Source organism: Ctenocephalides felis, unplaced genomic scaffold, assembly GCF_003426905.1.
Source record: "Ctenocephalides felis isolate EL2017-DRISC unplaced genomic scaffold, ASM342690v1 CF-g0.4_SCAFFOLD_00845, whole genome shotgun sequence".
NCBI lineage: Eukaryota > Metazoa > Arthropoda > Insecta > Siphonaptera > Pulicidae > Ctenocephalides > Ctenocephalides felis.
The window spans coordinates 7,571,339-7,576,900 of NW_020536999.1; the positions used below are offsets into that span (position 1 = coordinate 7,571,339).

At 29.3% G+C, this 5,562-nt stretch overlaps 1 long non-coding RNA gene across 1 annotated transcript; it reads right to left on the minus strand.

Moving 5' to 3' along the window:
* Window positions 1-449: 449 nt before the first annotated feature.
* Window positions 450-706, minus strand: LOC113363896. Its single transcript, XR_003365981.1, has 2 exons — window positions 639-706; window positions 450-561 (listed from the first exon to the last, which is right to left on the minus strand). It is a non-coding gene; the product is annotated as an uncharacterized LOC113363896 (long non-coding RNA).
* Window positions 707-5,562: the final 4,856 nt, after the last annotated feature.

A 5,562-nucleotide genomic window follows, 5' to 3' on the forward strand; every position in this document is an offset into this window, starting at 1 on the left:
CGTTCTCCAGTATGTACTACTGAATGATCTCTCAAATGACTTATCTGTAAAAACTTTGATTGCATATTTTGCACTCATAAGGACGTTCTCCAGTATGGATCCTTTCATGTTGGTTTAAGCTAAATTTTGTTGTTAATGTTTTATTACAAAATTCACATCTAAAGCTTTTTCAAATTATTGGTTGTCTTGCACTTTCTTGAAACTTTTTTAATTGATTTGTTCGTGCTATCCACTAAAGTACTTGAATTACTGATCTCTTCGTTACATATGTAAGGTTTTTCATCTAAAACTCTTTCGTTTGTATTATCCAAAGCATCATCTTGGTCATCAATCGTCTCTTGTTTTATTTCCTCGTCAATTGTAACTTCAGATTTTAGAAATTGCTGTAGACATATATCATCATTATACGTACACAAATCTGACGTATTTTCATAATCATCAAATTCCTGTTTCACTTGAGGATAATCATCAATCGGTTCGGTTTTAATTGTTTTGTTTGAATTTGTTTCTTCAGACATTTTAGAAGTTTGTAGGTTATAATAAACTAACTGTCGATGAGTTCTTGAAAGTAAAGAATTTATATTTAAAATATATGTGTTATGAACGTATAATAAATTTACTAATTCGTTCATACTGACCTTTTTACAATTATTTTATTTTCCAATTTAACTTTAACAATTCCATAAACCACTTTGACATTTCTACTCCATTTTCCTTTATAAACGAAACGAGTGATCTGATTGGACAGCATTCAATTACATTTTGGCGGCCAAAATATAAAATCAGAAATTATATAGTTTCAAGAAAAAAAAAGCTGTTTTTATACACACAACGTCGGAATTTCTATATTTTGATAGAATAATTTGCAATTTATCATCTAATTTGATTTTCAACTAAAACTAATCAGTATCATTCCCAACTAATATCTTCGAACAGTTTTTGATTTTTTTAAATCGATTTGGTAGTATGAGCTTAAATTGTGGACGAAAGTTTAACACTTTTCACAAATTCCAAAGAAACGGCTTGCAGATCGTCACACAAAACTGACAAACGATAGTCCTCATCGAGATACATAGAATGGCTTTTAAATTTTTGAAATCGGTCCAGCCGTTTTTGAAAAAACGTCGATTTACAGTAAAAAAATTGTTTACACATACTTTTTTCAAATTTGGTCTCATTCAATTCAGAATGTCTTGAAACGTGGAGAAAAACATAAAATTAGCGAATCGATTTTTTATGAAAACATAAACTTCTCCTTCGGGAACCTAATTATGTAAACTAATATCATAGTACTCAATTTATATTATATTTACCATCATTATTATATTCCATGCAAAATACTTTCTCTACTAAACTGAACTCTCAACATGCTATCACCATATTTTTGTATTACATAAAATAAATCTATGAATATGTACTTTAATACAATTTCCTGTGTTATTAACTATCGCAAATTGACATGTATATCGATATATTACGTATATGTTGCAAATTACAATGAATTATCTCGATTTTTATATTTTATTAATAAATTGCACGCTATTTTAAAATATTTCGCATTCGGTATCAAAAATTGTCTTAAATTTCAAGGACTTCAAAACAACGTCTAAAATTAGTGTTGTATGACATCGTGTCTTCAGGCAAATTGCTGGAACTTCCCATACAGTAATGCAATATTCGAGGAATTTTAGATGTTCTCAAATAGATTATTATAAATACTTAACTTATATAGTTTACAGAAAAGTAAATAAACAAACTTAATCAATCAGATTCAAAATGAAACGACATCTAATATTTATAAGAATTAAAATTATTTATCTGAAGTATATTAGTTAGCTTTAGAACTTTAGCTAGAATCAGAATTAAAACCGAATTATTTTTTGCAATATTCAAAAAAACTTTTGCAAATTGAAAAAAATATTATCTCAATCGTTTCGTCAGCACAAGCAGAAAGTTAGTTTTTTAAATCATTCAAATCGGATGCTTAGTTCTCTTAAAAATTGCCATTTTGTACATTTTGTTCCGTATTTCGAAACGACTGAACCTGTCTTTGCCAAAAACTAATCACCACTTCTACAATCATTACCAATTGAATGTTTTTTAGATCATTCAAATCGGATACTCCGTTCTCTCAAAACTCGATTTGTATTTTCTGCACTCTTTGCTCTATATCTCCGTAACGACTGGACCTGCCTTGCCAAAAACTAATCAGCACATCCCAATCAATAGGAAACGAACGTTTTTGAACCATTCAAATAGGTTGATCCGAGCGCCCGAAAACGTGGACACACACCACTCCATTTAGTTTCTGAGGTATGCCAGTAAAATGTTCAGAAACCTTCAAAACGTCGAGAAATGCAAAAATTTCATTTTCGATTTTCGGCCCATTACCATAACTACCCTACGGAAGTTAAAAATGACTTTAGAAAAACAAAATTTTCTGATTATTATCAAAGATTTCATAAATTAACATATAATGTAATATGAATTTCTTTTCTAATATTGTCCTGGTAGTATTATCTCTGGAAGTGGGTTTGGATGATCCTCAAGGCGGCTTTTGTAATTTTCTGAATGTGTTTGTGTTTTGATAGTTTACTCTATATATCAATAAGAGCTGATGCCCAAATTAGATCGAAACAAGTTAATTTTAACTTATATAATCCAATTCCAATAAATCATTTTAAATTTACTCAGTTTACAATTTACTCTATATAATCACAATATTTAAATTCAATATATCAAATTGAAAAGGCTTACTACTGGGTAATCTTTTAGATCTAAGGTTAATATTCATATATCATCGAAATTACTGAATGTCTTACTTTTTTAAAGACAGATTGTAATTCAATAAAGAAAAAAAAAATTACAAATCAAGATTTTTATACTTTTGCTTGATACATAAAAAAATTTCAATATATATTTCATATGCGCTATTTTATATAATTTTAAAAATATAAGATAGAGTTCTCTCAAAAACTCTATTTCTATTTTCTGCACATCTTTGCTCCATATCTCCGTAACGGCTGGACCTGCCTTTGCCAAAAACTAATCAACACATCTCCCTATCAATAGGAATCGAATGTTTTTTAAATTATTCAAATCGGTTGATCCGTGCGCCCGAAAACGTGGGCGAAAAAATACGGACACAAAACACACACGCATCCATTTTTTGAGTTATGCCAAAATATTCAGAAACCTCTGAAAAGAAGATATGCGAAATTTTCATTTTTCCTACTGGGAGTTATTAAAACCTTGTAAAGATTCAGTTAAAACCTAATAAGGATACTACTAATATTTTAATAAATCTAAAAATTCGGTCAGAAAATCTGTCAAAATCTTATAAGAATCTAGTAGCAATTAAAAGAAATCTTATCTGAATCTTTTACCTAGTACGGACCTAACAAGTTAAAATTTAGGGCTGAATGTGTTCTTTAGTTACAAATTATGAAAAAAATAGAATAAAAAAATTGATCAAAAAATGAAAAAATAGTTGTGCCTTAAGACAAATTGCTAGAACTTCTCTCGTACCAAAAAGTATTTTTTTTCAAAAAAGATGATGTTTTTTATAATCTTTGAAAAATTTTGAATTTTGAGAAATTTTAAATTTTTGAAAAAAAAATTGACTTTTTTAGAAAAAAAAACTTTCGGTTTATATGTTTGTTTATTTTGAATATTTGGAAATTTTGAACTTTTTTTCAAAGCAATCGCACAGTAATTATAGATAATTTGATGTGCTTATGAAAAATAATCATTTTTGTCAGTTAAATGGCAATTTTCAATTTTTGTATTGGATCTCCAAAATCGCTAGACCTGCATTCCCAAAAATTATTCAGTTCTTCATCTTGTCAATACAAGTACAATGTTATATGAATTATATGAAATCGGAAGCTCCCCTCTCTTAAAAAACGAGTTGCCGTTTTGGCACTTTTTGCCCCGTATTTCAAAACGGTTGGACCTGCCTTTAGCAACAACTAATCAGCACGTTTCCTTATCAAAAGAAATCAAATCGTTTTTTGAAACATTCTAATCGGTTGAAACCGTGTTCCCGAAATCGTCGACGAAAATTTGTATCCGCACACACACACACGCACACACACAAAATGTTCAGAAACCTCTGAAACGTAAAGACATGTAAAAATTCATTTTTGATTTTTTGCGGTTACTATAACTCACGCTTAATAATTTTTAATTATGAAGTTAATTATAATTTTTAACATTTGAATTTAACTAAACTGTTGTATATCATTTCGCAATTGGTCAAATAAGATTTATATTTTCAATGATATTCACTACTGCTTGATTAAGGTTGTCTGAAGCTTAAATAGAACCTCAACTGTTATAGCCAAAGGTCAAAGTCTTTTATCATTAACAAAATCATTTATCTCGAAACTTTATCTCTACTTACGTTGTGACTTGCCAATAGGCAGAACATTATCACTGTTAAATGTTATTTGTTGTGTCATTCTTTATGTGTTGTATATCAGGCAAATATCAAATTCGATTATTATCAATATGCAAATAATAATTGAGTTCGAAATCATTCAAAACATTTGAGTCACATCTCACAATTCGTCATTTGTGAGATAATGGAGAATGCAAACGTATCATACAAATTGTTTAATTATTTGAATAATAGGATAATGCATAATGGATATATATTTATCTATTATATATATATATACTAGCAAACCCGACAAACTCCGTTTCGCCACCAGATGGTTTCGTGAGAAAGATGAAGAAATTTTTTGTTTGTTTTATATTTGAAAAGGAAAAATTTGATCAGGAAAGAAAACCCGGCTTATTTTTATTTAAAATAGCAATTATTTAAAACAATTATTGATTATTTTTAATACTCGAATTTTTTATTACGGTGCGTGAAGTTCCAGCAATTTGCATTAGGGCACGATGCCATGCACCTCTAATTTTCTTAGCTATGAACCTTGCGGATGAATGCAAAATTGTCGAAATCGGTTCGTGCGTTCTGGAGTTATTTTGTCAGGAAGGAAAACCCGACTTATTTTTATATATATAGAAGATAATCTATTTGAAATTATTTAAAACAGTTATTGATTATTTTTATTACTCGAATTTTTAATTACTGTGCATGAAGTTCCAGCAATTTGCATTAGGGCACGATGCCATGCTATAAACCTTGCGGAGCCCGAGACCTTTCCAACGAATGCAAAACTGTCGAAATCGGTTCGTGCGTTCTGGAGTTATTTCGTCAGGAAGGAAAACCCGACTTATTTTTATATATATAGAAGATAATCTATTTGAAACGATTTAAAACAGTTATTGATTATTTTTATTACTCGAATTTTTAATTACTGTGCATGAAGTTCCAGCAATTTGCATTAGGGCTAGATGCCATGCACCACTAATTTTCTTAGCTATAAACCTTGCGGAGCCCAAGACCTTTCCAATGAATTAAAAATTGTCGAAATCGGTTCGTGCGTTCTGGAGTTATTTCGTCAGGAAGGAAAACCCGACTTATTTTTATATATATAGAAGATATATATATATATATATATATATATATTATATATTTGAATAATTAAAAAA